The sequence below is a fragment of the Monodelphis domestica genome, chromosome 1 (assembly GCF_027887165.1).
Source record: "Monodelphis domestica isolate mMonDom1 chromosome 1, mMonDom1.pri, whole genome shotgun sequence".
Classification (NCBI taxonomy): Eukaryota; Metazoa; Chordata; class Mammalia; order Didelphimorphia; family Didelphidae; genus Monodelphis; species Monodelphis domestica.
The window spans coordinates 548,875,015-548,893,759 of record NC_077227.1 but is presented as its reverse complement, the minus strand read 5'-3'; positions in this window follow the sequence as shown (position 1 = coordinate 548,893,759).

The following is an 18,745-nucleotide window of genomic DNA, read 5'->3' as shown; positions in this document are numbered from 1 at the left end:
AGACAAACACTGATGCTGGAGCTAATGACTTATACTAGAGCTTCTCAGAGTGAGAATGAGTATGAATGGGTAAACTGTTCCAAGACATGTTACGTGAGAAAAATGATATGGATTTATATGTATAAGTAAAAAATGTTAATTTACATATTTTCTGACAATTTTTTCATTGCTAATCATATATACCTAAATTTGTGTGTTAAATTTATGTAAAATGAGATTCTACTGTATGTGTGTATGTGTAAAACACTTTACACATTTTAAAGAGCCAAATAAATATCAATTGACATTATCATTATTTTAGATGTTGCTCAGTTGTTTTCAGACATATCTGATACTTTTTGACTCTATTAGGCTTTTCTTGGCTAAGATTCTAGAATGATTTGCCATTTCCTTCTCCAGCTCATTTTACAGAAGAGAAAACTGAGACAAACAGGTCTAAGTGACTTGTTCAAGGTCACACAACTAGTAGTGTCTGAGATCAGATCTGAACTCAGGGCTTCCTGACTTCGGACCCAGCACTCTGTCTACTAAATCACCTAGCTTTCTCTACCATTATTGTTTTTATCTGCCAAATATAGGGAGATTACAAGCAACTCTCATCTGTATTTTCTCACTAGCTTCCAAACACCCAGATAATTCTACATAGCTATATGAAGATTAAGCTTCCTAATGCACAGTTCTGACCATGTCACCTCTCCCCTCCTACCATCAAAGCCATCTCTCCATTACCTTAGAAAGAATAATCAATTCCTTTGCCTGGTATTCAGGATCCCCCCAAAATTGTCTCTAACCTATCTTTTCAGTTTGATCTTACATCAGGTCCCTTCATGTATTCTATGTTCCAGTTAATCTAGACTATCCACCATCTCTCAGTCTTCTGATTCCATGCTCTTTATTGTCTGAAAAACTGAAGCAATATTTATTTTTAAATATGCATGAGTGAAAGGAAACTTGCACCAAAAATGAATGAGTATAGCTACCCCAGGACAAAGTTATGAAGCTTCACTGAACTCCATATTTCAGCATTACAGGGACCTTCAAATTTCTCAGTGTAGGTTTACCTTCCACTGAGGCAAATTATAACCCCTCCATGAACTGATGGATGAGTTTTTGAGAATAGTCATGGCAGAAATGGCTCCCTCTGTAGGAAATCAGTCTTTTGGAACTGAGCAGGGCTGTTCCTCTGATAATTAACATGTCTTTTCATATTTATAAACACTATCAAAGCTTGCACTACAAATGGCATAACGTTGAAGAAACTATAGTCACCACCAAACTACAATGAGGTGTTATATCATGGAGAAATGATAATGATAAACTTGGGTCAAATATCTTAGAAAAATTTCTTAACAATCTCATATGTGAGACAGTGTATATTATTACCTGGATTTGGAATACTTCCTAGAAAGTCACTTTACCTCCAATGGACCCTGGTGTCCTCTTTAATTAAAAGAAGGAATTAGAGTGGTTGATCTCTAAAGTTCCTTCTAAGTTTAAATGTTATGTTATGTGCCCCTAATTAAGAACAAACTTCTTGAAGACAGGGATGAATCTAATGACAGAAAATTCAATAGGGATGATTGTAAAATTTCTTGAACCCATTTGCTTCAAGAGATGAACTTCAAAGATACAAGCTAGGAGAAGCATGATTAGAGAAGTTTGTCTGGAAAGCTCTGGGGATTTTAAAATACTTGAACTTGTTGGAAGTGAATTTCTCTCTCTTCCTGCTGTCACTTTTTTATGTCATCTCTTAGTGGCCTGGAAGTCAAATACAGGTAAAGTAAATTCAGGTATAGAGGAGCCTCAGAAAAAGAAAGTTAAAGAACCAACCAACTAATGAGATAGGAAACAATGATTCCACAGTAACTGAACCCTGGAAGGTCTAGGCAAATCAAGAAACTATGATTGGTTTCTGAGATGTGACATGTGAGAGTTAGTGAGTAGAAAAAAAGAGCTTATAAATTGAGAGCAGGAGGAAGTCTGGGTCTTTGGTGTGCATGTGGAGGAGCAGAACAACATCCAGTTTCATAATTTTAAATATTACAAACTGAAAGGCTTATATGAGACATTTTCATGTTGTGGCAGAAGCCAAAATGTTATTATGCTCATGAGCTGCATGGAAGATCTAACTCCCAAGAATAAAGAAATGATAAATGTTCAATTTATGGGCAGCTAGGTGGTACACTGGATATAGCAAAAGGCCTGGAATCAGGAATACCTCAGTTCAAATCTGGCTTTAGACACTTACTAGCTGTGTGGCCCTAGACAAGTCATTTAACCCTATTTGCCCCAGTTCCCTCATCTGCAAATAAGCTGGAGAAGGAAATGGTAAATCACACCATTATCATTGCCAAAGCATCACTGAAATGACTAAACAATAACAAATCCTCAGTATTCCACTCTTGTCATACTACATTTGGAGTATTATGTTTTAGTTTGAATTACAGTTTTGTAGTATTACTCAATGCTCAGACTTGCAGGTTAGGAAGGACATCAATAAGCTAGAGAGTGTCCAGAGAAAAGTGACATGGATAATAAGAAAAAACCTTCAATCCATCCCATATTAGAACTGGTTGAAGGAATTAGGTATATTTATCTTGGAGAAGAAAAGATTCAGAGAGGACATGATCTTTGGCTTCCAAGGATCTGAAGAGCCTGGACATCTTTTGTTTGTTTCCAAAAGGAAAAGTCAGAAGTATTGAGTAGAAGTTTCAAAGAGGGAAATTTGAGCCATCAGAAAGTGAAATGAAGGGGCAGCTGGGTGGCTTAGTGGACTGAGAATCAGCCCCAGAGATGGGAGGTCCTGGGATCAAATCTGCCCTCAGACACTTCCTAACTGTGTGATCCTGGGCAAGTCACAACCCCCATTGCCTAGTCCTTACCACTGTTCTGCCCTAGAATCAATACCCATTATTGATTCTAAGACAAATGGTAAGGGTTTTAAAAAAAAAGAAAGTGAAATGGATTATCTAGAAAGGTAGTATCCAACCCCACCCCCAGTCACACACTAGAGGGCTTCAAGCAGAGAATAGATGGCTAAAGTCCCTTCTAACTCTAAAATGATGCACTTCTGTGACTCTTTGCCATATATTACCTTTTTATCCCTAATATTTAGCACAGGGAGTAATTGCTTAAATATTTGTTATTGAATGAACATCAGAATTAGGACCATATGGAGGCATGGGAAGAGTTCACCAAAGGATTTCTCTTTTCTTTCTATGATTTTATGAGAAAGGGAATTATTCACCTTCTCTGTCTACAGTTGAGAGTGAAAGTCACGTGCCAAGACAAGTCAGTGACAGAGTTGAAAACTGAACCCAACATATCTGACTCCAGGGTATTTGTAAACAGCTAAACCCATGGCAATTTTACATAGATTGCACAAACTGATGTCCCACACCATTTTGCGGTGTAACTCTTGCTAAGTATCCAACTAGACACTAAGAAGATGTTTTCTCCAGGGGAATTGCTTATCTCAGCCAATGCCAGGCATTTTTCACCTGCAAAGATGAGACATATATCACTTACACAGCCGTGGGTCATATTACCCTCTACCACGTGTTTTCAAATGCCTCCTATAACTAGTTCCCATTTTCTTATCTAGAATCCGTCCATTACCTTGACAGAAAATAAAACCAAAGCATCAGGATGGTATAGAAATGTGAAAGGGAGAATGTAGGAGAGAAAGACCATTTTATGGGGTGCTTTACCATTTAATTTCACCTAGATATTAAGGGAGAAAATAGGAATTCAGAGTAGGTTCAGCCTGGTGAATTTGGGAAAAGGGAAACACATATATAGTGTACTTTCAGAGCCCTACAAAGACCTTAATGCCTCCTCAAAAAAATCTCCCTTCTCACCTTTTCAATACTGCCAGAAAGTCTATAATAATAGTTTAATCCTTTCACCTAGATTATTGTAATGTCCCCTAATTCATCACCCTCTATCAAGCCTTCATCCTCTCTAACACATCTTCCACATAGCTGCCAAAGTGATATTTCTAAGGCACGAGTCTGGCCATGCCATTCCCTACTCAAGAAACTTCAACTCTTTTGCCTCTGTGACAAAATACAGGCTCCTGTCTTCACATTTAAAGGCCTTCACATTTTGCCCCTATCCTATCTTTCTGAGCTAATTCCATATTCCACACTACTCCCTTTTATATCCTCTAGTTCCAGCCAAGCCGGCTACCTGGCAATCCCCCATACATAACATTCCATCTCCTCTTCTGTGCATTTTCACAAGCTGGCTAATCATCAACTCCTCCCACCTCCCTCCTGGAATGCTCCTTGAACCTCATGAAATTCCCAACGTCCTTTGAGATGCACCTTTGATGATACCTCCAATTAGGACATTTTTGATTATCTCAGTTATTAGTATCTTTGAATCACTTTGTGTTTGTGCATGTGTCTCTCCTCTCTGTGTGTATGTGTGAATAATAATAGTTGCCATTTATCTAGCACCTTAATATATGCTTTATATATGTTAACTCATTTGATCCTCAAAAAGAGGCTTTATAGATGAGGAAACTGAGGCAGAGAACTATTAAATGACTTGCCACAGGTCATTCAACTATTCAATGTTGGAGACAGAATTGGGATTCAGGACTTCCTGACTCCAGGTACTAACACTCTATCCACTGTACCACCTAGCTTCTTATGTTTGTATGTATGTATTTTTATAATATGTATATATTGTAGAAATATTACACATAAATACATAGTATTTACTTGTTTCTCAATATGTTGTAACTCCCAGTAGCATATAAGCTCCTATAATTCAAGGACTATTTGTTTGCTTTTTTAATTATATCCCTATAGTACCCAGCATATGGCCTGGTCATAATATCACTTAATTAGCACTTGGTTACTTATTGATTAATTTAGTTTCCTTCTACATGAGGCCTTTTCTGGTCCCCCTAAATGTTGGCTCTTTTTCCTCTAAAGCTGCCTTGTATCAGCTTTGTTTTTATCTTTTCTCTCTCTCTCTCTCTCTCCATATATATGTATATATATATGTATATATATATACACATAAATAAAGATAAAGAAATGAGGATATGATTCTCCAACAGCCAAGTCCACTTGACATAATACAAAATGGAGTAACTCTTGGTAAGGTTTTCTTGCCTGAGCAAGATGCATCTTTGCCTTGTGATCTTTTTTTATGAAGCATAAACGATTTTGATTAGATCAAGAAGGGAAACAAAGCTAGCCATATCTCTGGGAACTTTAGTTAGATGAAGTTTCCAGTTGAAAATTGAAGAGTCCAGGTTTGAGAGTGTTTTGTGTGTAAGAAGAAGGGATATGTACTTCCCAATTTTTCATCATTGATATCATCAGACCTACTGAGCCAGGAAAAGATAACATTCAGCTAGGAGCAAAGACACAAACCCAAGGACATATATGGAAACAGAGAGACACAAAAGGGAGGAAGCAGCTTCAAGGACCATGACTTCTTGCAGCAGAGAATTCTACCTATGGACACATGAAAAAGAACATATCCTAGGAGTCTTGCTGAAAAGCCTTTCCAGAAGAGACATTGTACCTAAAGGGAACTGAGGATTACAAGAGAAAAGACTTCCAGGCCATGCAGTACCAGGAGTTGAGTAACCTTTGACCACATAATAGATTTTAATGATTGCCTTGATTTCCTCTTCATTAGACGTGAGGTCTCCCTTTTCATTTTGATACTGTTAATTCAGTTTTCTTCTTTCATGTTTTTAATTAAATTGATGAGTACTTTGTCTATTTTATTTGTTTTTTCAAAGTACCTACTTCTAGTCTGATTTATTAAATGAATAGTTCTTTGACTGTTGATTTTATTAATTTCTCCTCTAATTTTTAGGATCTCTAATTTAGTTTTCATTTGAGGATTTTTAATTTGTTCACTTTCTAGTTTTTTAATGTGCATGCCCAATTCATTGACCTCTGATCTCCCTAATTTGTTAATATATAAACTCAAGGATATAAATTTCCCCCTCTATTAAAAAAAGATAAAAGAGGGAAATTTGTATCCCAAGGGAAGTTTGGACTTTCGGTATGGAGAGGGGTAAAGAGAGGAGAACCCACTTCTCAAAGCGGGGTTCACGGGAGACAGCAGATGTAACGAGCTGGCTCAGAGAGAGGAGAGGGGATTTGAAGATTTTCCCCCTTCTGCCTTCCCTCCTTAGCTAAAGCCACTCTCCCAGATTCACTCTTGTCCCTCTTGTCCCCCCTCCTCTACTCAAGATCAAAGGGTCTCCCCTTGATCTGTTCACTCACACTCAGCTTGAGAAACAGATAACTTTTAATGTCAACTCAATCAGGTAATACAAAAGGAAATAATGGTCAGGGTAGAATGGGAAAAGGAATGTGGGAAAAAGGGGTCCCTGTCTCTATCTAAACCCTTTCTCCTCCCTCCTTGATTTTGGGGGGAACTCAGACCTTGGCAGGAAGACCAGTCTGACCCCCTGAGAGAAAGTCAGGTTGACTCACCCCTGGGCAACAGGAACTGAGGTAAAGTCTGCTCAGGTTTCTCTTTAGAAGTCCCTCCAATTGGGAATTGTTGGAGGGAAAGATTTCCAGTCACCAGCAAGAAAAATGGGTAACCCTCAGGAGAAAGTCTTTTCCCCAAATTCTCTCTTCGGCTTCTCAAGACTGAGAGTCCCTCACTGCTCTCCCAGCCAGAGTCTTCTCCTCCTCCAGATTCCACTCCTGGGGCCCCTCCCCCATCAAGGTGATCAATTTCACATATTCTTCAGCCTGGCACTTTTTCTGGACTTCCAGCCTCTGTCACACCCCTGAGGACTGCTTTGGCTAGTGAAGATTGGATTTGGCTCTCCCCTGATTGTAACAACAAAGGTACTTAGCTCTTCCCTAATTTTGAAGATTTAAATTGTAAATCATGCCTATTTTTAGATTTTAATTCCCATAAGTATAAACACCCCACTTAAAAGTTAAGTATGGAGAACTGCCTGTTTTTAGATTCAATCACCAAAAGTGCAAATATCCTATTTAATCACAAAATGGGAGGTCTGTGACCCACATGTGTGATAGTGGGTGATGAATCAAAATCTACTAACTGCCTTCTGGGCATTCCTAGAGCAGAGCATGAGCTGTAATTGGTAGACATGGAATTAGGGGAAGTGTCACAAAAGAAAATTCCTTTAAAAGAGAGAGTGCTACACAGAGTTGGAGATTCTTAGAGCAGGGTTCAACTTGCACTTCCACTTTTGCTGTAGTCAATTCTTCATGCTTTTGAGCTGAGGCTGTTAAACAGGGGCAGAAGGGTCTGCTGTCTGGACTGACTCGTGGTGAGTGAAAAAGCTGACTTTTCACTGAAGAGACTGGCCTCAAAAAAAAGACCTATCCTCTTGAGAAATTGCCCAGGTCCTCAGCTTTGCCAAGGCTTGCTGAAACTAATTCTCCCTACCCAAAGAGACCCAGAATAAATTACTTAGTGTTCAGGCTAGATATTTTACCTATCCTCTCTCTGATTTCTTACTTCACTCTTTCTATATTTTGTAAATAAATTGTAAATAAAATCTCTTTGGAATTAAATTCCTGGCAACCAAACTCTTAAATAATCAAGTCCAACCCTTTAAAAATACCCCCCCTTTCCCCTTTACAGGCTTCATCCCCTAGATTTTGAAAGGATGTCTCATCATTGTCATTTTCTTCAAAGAAATTATTGTTTCTGTGATTTTCTTTAGCTGATTTTTGGAGAATCATATTATATGATTTCCAATTAATTTTTTACTTGCCTCTCCATCTACCATTACTAATTATTATTTTTATTGCATTATTATCTGAAAAGGTTGCATTTATTATTTCTGCTCTTTTCCCCTTGTTTGCAATGTTTTTATGCCCTACTACATGGTCAATCGTTGTGAATGTACCATGTGCTGCTGAAAAGAAGGTGTATTCCTTTTTGTCCCTATTTATTTTATCCATATATATATATGTATATATATATACATATATATTACCTCTAATTTTTCTAAGGTTTCATTCACATCTCTTACCTTTTTCTTATTTATTTTTCGGTTTGATTTATCTAGTTCTGATAGAGAAAAGTTCAGCCTTCCCACTAGTATAGTTTTTCTATCTATTGCATCCTTGAGCTCCACTAGTTTCTCCTTTAGAAATTTGGATGCTATACCATTTGGTGCATGCATATTGAATACTGATATTTCCTCATTGCCTATACTGCCTTTTATCAGGATGTAATTTGCCTTCCCTATCTCTTTTAATTAGATCTATTTTTACTTTGGCTTTGTCAGATATCATAATTGCAACTCATGCCTTCTCTTTCTCATTTGATATCCAGTAGATTTTGCTCTGTCTTTTAACCTTTTCCCATGTGTCTACCTGCCTTATGTGTGTTTCTTGTAGAAAAAATATGGTAGGATCTTAGTTTTTAATCCACTCTGCTATTTTCCTGCATTTTATGGGTGAGTTCATCCCACTCACATTCAGAGTTAAAATTACCCCTCTATTATTCCCCAACATTTTGATTTCCTCTCCTAGTTCTGTCCTTCTTTCTTTCACTATTTCCTTCTACACCAGTGTTATTATTTTTAATCAGTTCCCCTAATTCCCACCCTTATTTTACTTCCCTTTCTTCCCACCTCCTTCTTATTCCCCTCTTATTTTCTTTATTGTCTTTTTAAACTCCCCCCTTTCCCTCCCTTGTATTTCTTCCCTTCCCACCAGTCCATTTGTTACCCTTCTATTTCTCTAAAGGGCACAAATCAATTCTCTGCCCCAATGGATTTGATTGTTCTTCCCTCTTAGAGTCAATATCAATGCACGTAAGAATTAAGTATTTCCTGTCTCCAACTTCTTTACCCTTCCATCTTAGTATTAATTTCTTTTTTACCTCTAATTTTATATGTATAAATATATATGTGTGTGTGTGTGTGTGTGTCTTAACATTTTGTCCTATACAGTTTGTCACTGTTAACTCTAAGTATAATTCTTGTAGCTATTCAGGTGATAATAACAATTTTTAAGAGTTACCAGTATCATCTTTTCTTATAGGAGTACAAATAGTATTAATTTATTGGGTCCCTTAAAAAACTGTTTTGGGTTTTCCCCTTTCTTTATTACCTTTTGGGGATTCTCTTGAGTTCTGTGTTTGGGCATCAAATTCACTGTTTAAGTCCAGTATTTTCTTTATTAATGCTTAGAAGTCTTCTATTTTATTAAATGACCATACTTTCCTCTGCAAAAATATAGTCAGTTTTTCTGGGTAGTTGATTCTTGGTTGTAGACCCAGTTCCCTTACTTTCTGGAATATCATATTCCATGCCTTTCAGTCCTTCAGTGTCGATGTAGCCAGATCCTGTGTAATCCCTAACTGTGGTTCCATGGTATCTGAATGACTTCTTCTTAGAAGCTTGTAATATTTTTTCCTTGGTCTAGTAGTTCTTGAATTTGGCTTTAACATTCCTGGGCATTGCTAATTCAGAATTAAATTCAGGAGGTGATCTGTGGATTATTTCAATCTCCACTTTTCCCACTTGCTCAAGAATTTGGGACAATATTCTTGGATAATTTCCTATAGAATAATGTCTAGGATTTTCCTGTTGTCATGCTCTTCTGGTAGTCCAATAATTCTTAAATTATCTCTCCTTGCTCTGTTTTCAAGGTCTGTCATTTTGTGAATTGTGTCATATTTTCTTCATGTTTTTCACTCTTTTAATTCTGTTTCATAGATTCTTGTTGCCTTGTAAAATCATTTGCTTCTAGTTGTTGGATTCTAGTTTTTAAAGGCTGAATTTCATCCCTGCCTTTTTGGTCATTCTTCTCCTTCTAAACCTTTCATCTTCTTTGCCTCATTTTCAATCTGGTTAATTTTGGTTTTCAAGACACTGTTTTCTTGTTTTAGTTCAAGTACCTCTGTTTCCAGATGACTTATCTTGGTTTTTAAGTTCTTTTCCCAGTTGTCTTCAGCCTCTCTTAGTTGTTTTTTTTAATTGTATTTTGAGTTCTTGCAAAGCTTGTGTTCAATTTGCTGGAGTTTCTGTGTTTTTGCTTGGTGTTTCTTGGTCCTCCTTTGTTCCATTTGCTCTTTGTTCATTGCCTGGATAGAAGCTGTCAATTGTAATTTTTTTTCTTTTTATGTTGTTTACTCATATTTTCCCCTTCTTTCCCCCTTGTAATTGCCTGTAATCTTGCTCCTTTGGTTATGTGCTGGATCTGTGGGTTTGGGCTATTCTGTACTGAAGGGACTTCTTCTCTGCTCTGTTGATTGGTAAGATTATGTTGATGGTATTGATGAGCCCTGATTTTAGATCTTCCCCTGCTGGCAGCAGAAGCTGAAAAGGAGCTGGGATTCCCACCCTGTTATCAAGGTTGTAGCCTGTACTGGTTGCAGCCTCAGCCCTTGGAGCTTAGTCAGAAAGGCTTTCAGAGCAGTCTTGGGGAGGGGTGTTGGAGCTTGAGATTCTTTGCCCTCTGAAGGCTTTTTATCTGCCCTATTTATTAGATTGAGCCAGGGCAGAGTTGATTTGCAAAGTTGGATGTGCCCTGAGGCCAAAACCTCCTTAAAAGGAGTAGGGAGGGTGTAAGTTGAAGTATCTTGGCTACAACTAGACTGCCTTCTCTTCTGCCTTCTCTGAGCTTTTCCTCCAACTGCCTCCCCACCACCTGTGTTCAATGCCCTGGGCCTGGCACAACTGTGCCAGCAAGGCACTCCCTCTGGACTAGCACCTTTGCTGGCCCAGAGATTCCAGCCACCACTGGAAACTCAGCATTGTAGGTAGGGGAGGGGTCCTAGGACCTTCCTTCTTCCTTCTCCTTAAATATGAGTGTTCTAGAATTCAGGCTTTTTGGGGAGGCATACCTTTTAAGTTGAGTCTAGCAGGAGGGTTTACTACTTCTGTGCTATTGTTAGATTTTGGTTTTCAGTCCCCTTGAAGCATTGTGTTTTTGGTTAGTGAGGAAAGGTTCTACAGAGGTCTGAACTTTTTCTGCCTCTAAGCCTCCATCTTCTCATGATTTCTTTTAAAACCTGTTTCCTCATCTATAAAATGAGAATAATAATATGTGCATTGTTTGACAGGGTTTTTGTAAGGATCAATGAGATAATAAATCTAAAGCATTTTGGAAATCTAAAAGTGGCATATAAATACCATTAATTATCATCACCTTCATTATTAGTGTATTATGTCTAATGGTTGCAGCTATTAGCAGACTCAAAGTCAGGATTTTTTTCATATCACTATTATAAAATAAAATAAAAACCCATGTTTTTATTACAACATGAAAAATATTGACTAAACGTGTCCTTGCTGCAAAAAAGTTAAAATTTTAACATACTTGTTTAGGGATTAGATAAAGCATCTATTAAATACTAATTGGGTACCAGGCACTGTGCTAAGTGCTTGGAATAAAAATAAAGTTAAAAGAAATGCCCCTGCTATTAAGGAGCTCCATCCTAATGTGGGGGGGGGGGTAGAGATGATGTGTAAAAAATTAGACACATGTATCATATATAAACTTGTTCTGTCCCACTCTCCCAGAAACAGGCTAATTAAATTAACTCCTCAGGGTTCTGGGGTACCCTGAGGGGTTGGAGAATTTCTTCTCAAATGATAGTGGCTCAAGTCACCCCAAGTGGTGTTCCTCTCATTGTAAGCTAAATACAGTGAATGACCAGCACCATATTCCATTAAACCATAGCTTTTATAAAGGAATATTTACTTCAAAGATATATCAAGGACAAATGAACAAACAGACCCCCCCTCCCAATACCACAAAGATACATGCTACCATCACCTACCTCAGTCTCTGAGGAGAATATACTGGCTTTTAGCTCTGTTTCTATATAATACTGGCCCCACTGTGTTTGCATCCAGATGGACCATTACTGGCAGAAGAATGCTCAACTCAGCTTCTGCCAGACTATGTCCCCAAGGACACTCCTGAGGGTAAATCCTTGATCCTCTGGGCTCCGGTGCCAAATAGGCTGCAAATTACAGATACTCATACTGCTGATTTTTCAAAATTCAACAGATCTAAGACTTTTATCCTTTTGCCTAGAACAGAGATGCATGCAGAGGCGAAGGAAGAAGTTCCCTACTTCCTCCCCTTACCACACTATCACTTACTATACACATGGATGAATCAGTCAAACCACCAAAGTACACTCTACTCTTTAGAATAAGGTGAAGAATCTAAGAAAGCCTTTTTTTTTTTGAAGATACTCTTTTTTGAGCTATGCAGAAAATAGAAAAGAGATTCTCCTAACCACATGGTTATAGCACAGATACATACTCCACAACCTTTCCATGACATTGCCATTACACATCATCCCCATTCTCCCAGAAAGTGTCCCCAGACTCCTCCATGTGGGGCATTTGCATTAGCTGAGCATGATTTTACTGAATGTACACCAGTCCTCACTATATATATATATATATATATATATATATATATATATATATATATATGATGAAAATTAATTTCAAAGGGGAAAAGAGGGAAACATCAGAAGCTGGGCATAGAGGACGGGGACCAAGAAAGGTCTGCATAATGTGAAACCAAAGGTGAGTCTTTAAAGAATCCAGGGGAAAAAACAAACAAACAAAAAAAAAACACCCCAGGGGGATAGAGTGTTTTATACAAACAGGCCATTGTATCTGGACCAAAGAGCACATGGAAGTTGATAAAACACAGGTGGACTGGAAATATAAGAAAGGAATTGTTTGGGGAGATTTTAAAATGTCAAACAGAGGACTTTATAGTTGACCCTGGAAGAAAGAAAACTATACTTGGGAAAATCATTTTGACAGCTGAACAGAAAATTGGATTAGAGTTCATAAAGGAAACAGTAAAGGGAGGGGGAAGTTGAGAGGGACAATGGAAAAGACTTGGCTGCAGAAGACCTGACTTCACATCTTGCCTCAGATACTACCAGTGTGGTCCTGGGCAATTCATATACCCATCAGTTTCCCATTTGTAAAATGGAAATAAGAACACTACCTACCTAAAGAGATTTTGTGAGGATCAAATGAGATAATATATATAAATAGCTTCAGTTAAACCTTTAAGCACTATAGAAATGCTGCCTTCTGCTCCTGCTCCCCACCCCCCCTTCCCTCTCTCCTCTATCTCTTTTCTCTTCTCTGCCCTTCCCTTCCCTTCCCTTCTCTTCCATTCCCTACAGCTACCTTTTCTACTATTGCTCTTCCTCTTCCTCCTTTTTCTTCTCCTCTTCCTACCAGTACTAATACTATAACTAGGATGACTAAAACTACTACTGCTATAATATTCCTTTCTTTTCCTGTTGTGAGAGAAATGCTTCAACAGATCTATGATTTCATCTGTTTAGGTCCTTCCTTGACATATAATGGAACTCTTCCATTCTTTGCCCTTCATGATTTCTGTACGTGTCTTTCCATAAATTCCTCTTAGAGATGCACCCAATTTTCTGAAGGACTTCTTATTTTAAAAAAAATATATATTTTAGACTTCCAGTTAAACATGGTGGCAGTGTAGAACCAGGACTCTTCCTCTCCTCACCACTTACCAATATAGACTATCTCAAAAGGCAAAAGAAAAAAAAATTCATATGAACAAAGGGACCCTACAGTAGGGCAAGCATTGAAGGTACTTGGGATTTGGGCATTCCCACACTATAAGGGGATGAAATAGCTTCCAGTAAAATGAGAGCTGATCAACCCTCCCCCACCCCAACTACTAAGCCAGAGTCAGAGCCAGTCAGTGAGTAATCCAGGGGCACCTCTAGGTCCTTGGTAGCTGACTAAGACCTACCCCTGAGAGCAGTTAGACCTGAGGCCCCAGCAGGCTGAAGAGCACAGACTTTGGGTAGCCAAGTGGAGATAACACAGAGAAGGGCAGTAAACAGTAGAAGATGCAGAGACTGAAGAGGTAGCCTCAAGCAAAAACCATGTTCATTAGCTCCATACACAGAGAATATGCCATCCTCACTCAGACTTCTGACTGGAAAGGGAAGGAAATACCACCACAGTGATGGCAAATAACGCCCAGGAAAAACAACTTCCCAATATCAAGAAAAACAAGAAGATGGCATTCACCCTGGATAATTTTTATAGAGGAAAAATCCAGACTACAGAGGAAATAGCAGAAGATGACATTAAAAAAAAAAATATTTTAAGCCTGTTGCTGGAAGGGCTGAGATTGGTGTATTGTCTAAGTTAGGGAGACTGGTGGACTATCTAAGAAGCCAAAGAGCTGAAGTGGAGAACTGTCCAAGGAAGGGTGAGTTAAATCTGAAAAGATTAAAGCTTCCATGCAGATCAATAAAGGAATCAGTCCTAGGAGAGGTCATTTTACTTCTAACCTGAGTTGGGTGAGAATTGGGAAGTGGGAGTAATATTTTAGAGGAAATATCATTAGCTCAGATGTATTAAAATAAGAAATCTTGGGTATCTTGGACATCTTTCTCATTATATGGATGAGGAAATTGATAGTGCAAGAGACTGACTTGCCAAATTTATACAAGTATTATATATCAGAATCAGAATTTGAACTCAGATCTTCCATCTACAAATTCAATGCATTTATCATCACTTCAGACTTACCTATGGAGTTAATGAGTTGACTCTGAGACTTTGAGCTCCCTCCACTGAAATAGAAAATAGAATGAACATTTACTATCCCAATATGGGTGATTTCTGCAAGAATGCAAATAAAAGCAAAAAAATAGCAGCATACTAAACAGTCAACTTTTATTTCAAACATGGGGAAATTGTTAGTGATAATCAGATATAGATTCAGAGTAGCTAAAATAGAAAATATAAATCCTATTATTCATGGTCAAAAACAAATAAGGAATGTATCACCAACATTTGACAGAGATGCTTTCATTTTTTAGCACATGATAACTAGCAATGGTTTCCATATCTTGACATACAGCTTGACAGAGATGACAGACTTGAAGGACTTAACAGCTTTAACGACTTAATATTGAAAGTTTAACTTGTATTAGAAGTTTAAAGCAATAGCTAAAATTTCATTGTGAAGGCTATGTGCCTCTATACCTTCAACAAACATTTTCTAGGTATATTTTGGGTAGAAATATTTGTCCTGCTTGCTGCAGAGGATAATAAGATGGATTAGACCAGGTTCTTCCTCAAGGAGCCTCCATGGTAGTATACAGTAATTCATACAAGAAAATTGGTTTAATTCAGAAAAATTAAAAACTGGTAGTCCTGAATCATGCATATGTTAGGATTGCACAAGATTCTTTGTTAAAAGAAACCATAGAGATAACTTGATTAACTATGAGCAATGTTACGAATGCTGCCTTGATAATGCTTCAATGGAGGCATTACCTAGAAGTGTGCTTGCCAAAGATTTAATCTGTTGTGACGGTTCTACATCATACAAGTTCTATGCAGGGTCCAAATGGAAGAGCTGTTCTCTAAAGATGATAGACCCCTCCAGATGCTTATTTTCTCTAGAAATTTGCTATATTTCAAGCCAAAGAATGCTACAGAGCTTCTTCAATGAGACCCATGATTATTCAAAGAGACCAGCCTATCAATTCAAGGGGAAAAAAATGGATAGAAAATATTTTTTCTCCAGACTGTTGTAGGGGCAGCTTATTGAGTTAATTGAATTATTTCGTTAGTAAATGTACCTAAAAATAATTTCCTGCAACAAGTAGGACCTAAAATGAAATATGAGGAAGAGAGCATAGCGGATGATATTAGAACAATTGCACAATGTAATCAAGGATCTCAAGCTACTCCTTTATATAACAACTTATTTTTTATGCCAACATTTTCCCCAGTGATTCCATTTGTTTGCAAATTATGAAATACCTGTATTTCTGCAAGTCTACATGAGTTGACTGGGTACTATCACAACAAAGAAAGTTAATTCAAACTGAATCTAGACTAAGAACATCATGGTGCCCAGGATTAAAGAAATGATAGTCCTAGTGTACTCTAACTCTGTGAGATCATACTTGGAGTATTATATTCAGTTCTTGTTACTACATTATAGGAAAGATATTGACAAGTAGGAAAGTAAACAGTATGGTAAAATACCTTAAGATTCTGCTATATGAAAAAATGTAAAATTTTTAAAAACTGGAAATGTCTCTGCTGGAAAAGACTCAAAAACAACTGTCATCAGATATTTGAAGGAATGTCATATGAAATAGAATTAGACTTCTTCTGTTTGGACCCTACCAACAGAACTCAGAGCAATGAATAAAATTGAAAAGAAGTTAGTTTAGGTTTAAAAAAAAAAGAAAAGTTTTCTAACAATAGTATGGCAATAGTATATTAAGAACAATGTATTTAGGCTATGGGAGAACTTAATTCAAACCTGCCTCTGTTATAAATAGTAATAAAAATAATAATAATACCTAGCATTTTATTTAGCACTTAGTATTTGCCAAGAATTATGCTACACACTTTACAATTACCACAAAATGTATCCTTTCTACAATTCTTCTTACAATCTATCCAACACACAGCAGACCATACTAGTCTTCCTAATTCATGACTCAGATAGTGTCACTGTTCTACTAAAATACCTTAAATTGTATGCTGAATAAATTCTGATTTCCTTGACCATGCTAGACTGGAATATTCATTGTCTCCCCAATATGACTTACATATTCTTTCCTCCATTATCTATGCTTATCCCATTCCTCCATCTGAAATTCCAGCTTTTTCTCTTACATGAATTCTATCTAACTTTCAAAGCCGAGCTCAAGTCCTAGCTCATCAGTGATGCATTCCCCATATATCCTAATCTTCTTCTAAATTCATGTAGGATATATTGTCTATAACACTTAAGAAATCCTTACACCATCTACACCCATCTAGAACATAAGCTCCTTAATGATGGAATTTGTATCTTACATTTCTTGGTCTTCATTATGCATAAGTATTATAGTGACTTGTGCATAATCAGTCCTCTATATTTGTTGATTAATTGATGACAATCTCTGTTGTAAACAGATTTAGATTAAATTCAGTCTAAAGGAATTACTGTCATGGAGGCTGAAGGGCCATTACAATAATAGCAATAAGGGAATTGGAGTATTTTTTCCTCAGCACACATTACCCTGTACTAAATGCATGTTTAATCCTCTTTTCCACTGGTACAATGTACATTTCTTAAGATTCTATCAAGTTTAATCTTTTTTATCTAGCACCATGAACAGTGCCTTTCACATAGGTTTTTTTATGAATTGTTTGTGGTTAAAGTGTTGATTTGATCAAGGAAATTGGATTTCTATCAAACTCTTTTTGCTTTAGAATTTTAAATGCTTCATGGTATTTCCCATCATGTTATCTAAGACCTTGCCAAGCAGATGACTAACTATTCCCTCAACTTGCCTCTTGTTCTCTGTTGTATGTTTATTCACACAGTCCCCTATGCCTGGAACTAATTTTCTTTCCCAATGCTACTTATTGAAACTCTACTCATGCATCAAAAGCTAAATTCAAATTCAAATTCTTTCATGAACCTGTCTCTAATTCTCCTAAGACAGCAGGGGCTTCTCCCTCAGAACTCTCCTGAAAAACAACTTATTGTACTTCATGTATTTCCCATACTCTATTTTTATGACAGTTATTTGTGTATATTTTGTAACTTCCATACTAAGCTCTGAGCACATTAAGGACAGTATATATGGCATATTCCCAATCTCTAGTACTTAACAGTAAATGATACATGGTAAAACTTAAAAAATGTGAACTTAACTAAATTAAATTATACAAACTTTCACATCAGCTTGCCTATCTGCTTATAACAGGATATCTCTGCTAAAATTTGGCAGTGTCTCTTTTGTATTACAAAATTATCAAGGTAACATCTAGGCCATATCTTTAGAGAGGATTTATTCTAGTGGTTCGAGGACTAACTTTTAATAAGAAAGACATGGGCTCAAATACTGCTTCGGACACATATCAAGTCTATAACAACTGGCAAGTAACTAAACCTCTAAGAACAATTAGTATTTCTGTGTAATTGGAAATCTGTTACCCTAAAAATTGCATTTCCCAGGAGCCCACTGACTTCCTGTCATTACTTACTTCTTGTAGATGGAGGGATAAATTCAATGGGGTTGCTGGTCTCGACCTCTTGGCTTCCAGGGTTGCAACTGTGGTGGTCAGCATGGGTTTTGAAAAGTTTGATTAGCCATGGGCACATGGATTTATTTTGTTACCTTTTTATTCCTTTATTTCTAATGATCATTAATAAATCTCTAAAAATATAATATATTATTATTTGAGATTAATTTTAATTTTTATAATTTCTAGGATTGTAAATCACAGATGAGTTTCCAGTTTTGTTTACTAGACAGAATTTCCACACCAGGAATTCTCTCATACCAATAAAATCATAGTGCTGGACCCCTCCCCCCCTCCAAAAAAAAAGTATTCATCCAATCCTCTCATTTACAAAAAAGAAAATTGAGATATGAAGAGATTGCAGGACTTATTCAAGGAGACTTAGACAATAAATGGAATACATGTACTTGGATGATAAATCTAGTTTTCCTTCCCTGTTATACCATGTTATATTACTAAAATAAACTCTTCCCCCACCAAAAGAAAGAAAATTAATATGCTTAGCATTCTGACTTTTAAAGAAGATATTCAATATATACCCTTGTATAATTTCAATTAGATTTTGCCATAAGTTCCATGGGATGAGCCCTATCAGAGAGACAAGGAATTCTGTATTGACAAATTTGGTCATGGAGCTGATGAGCCAGCTGTTAAGTAAGTTGCAGACAAATGCTT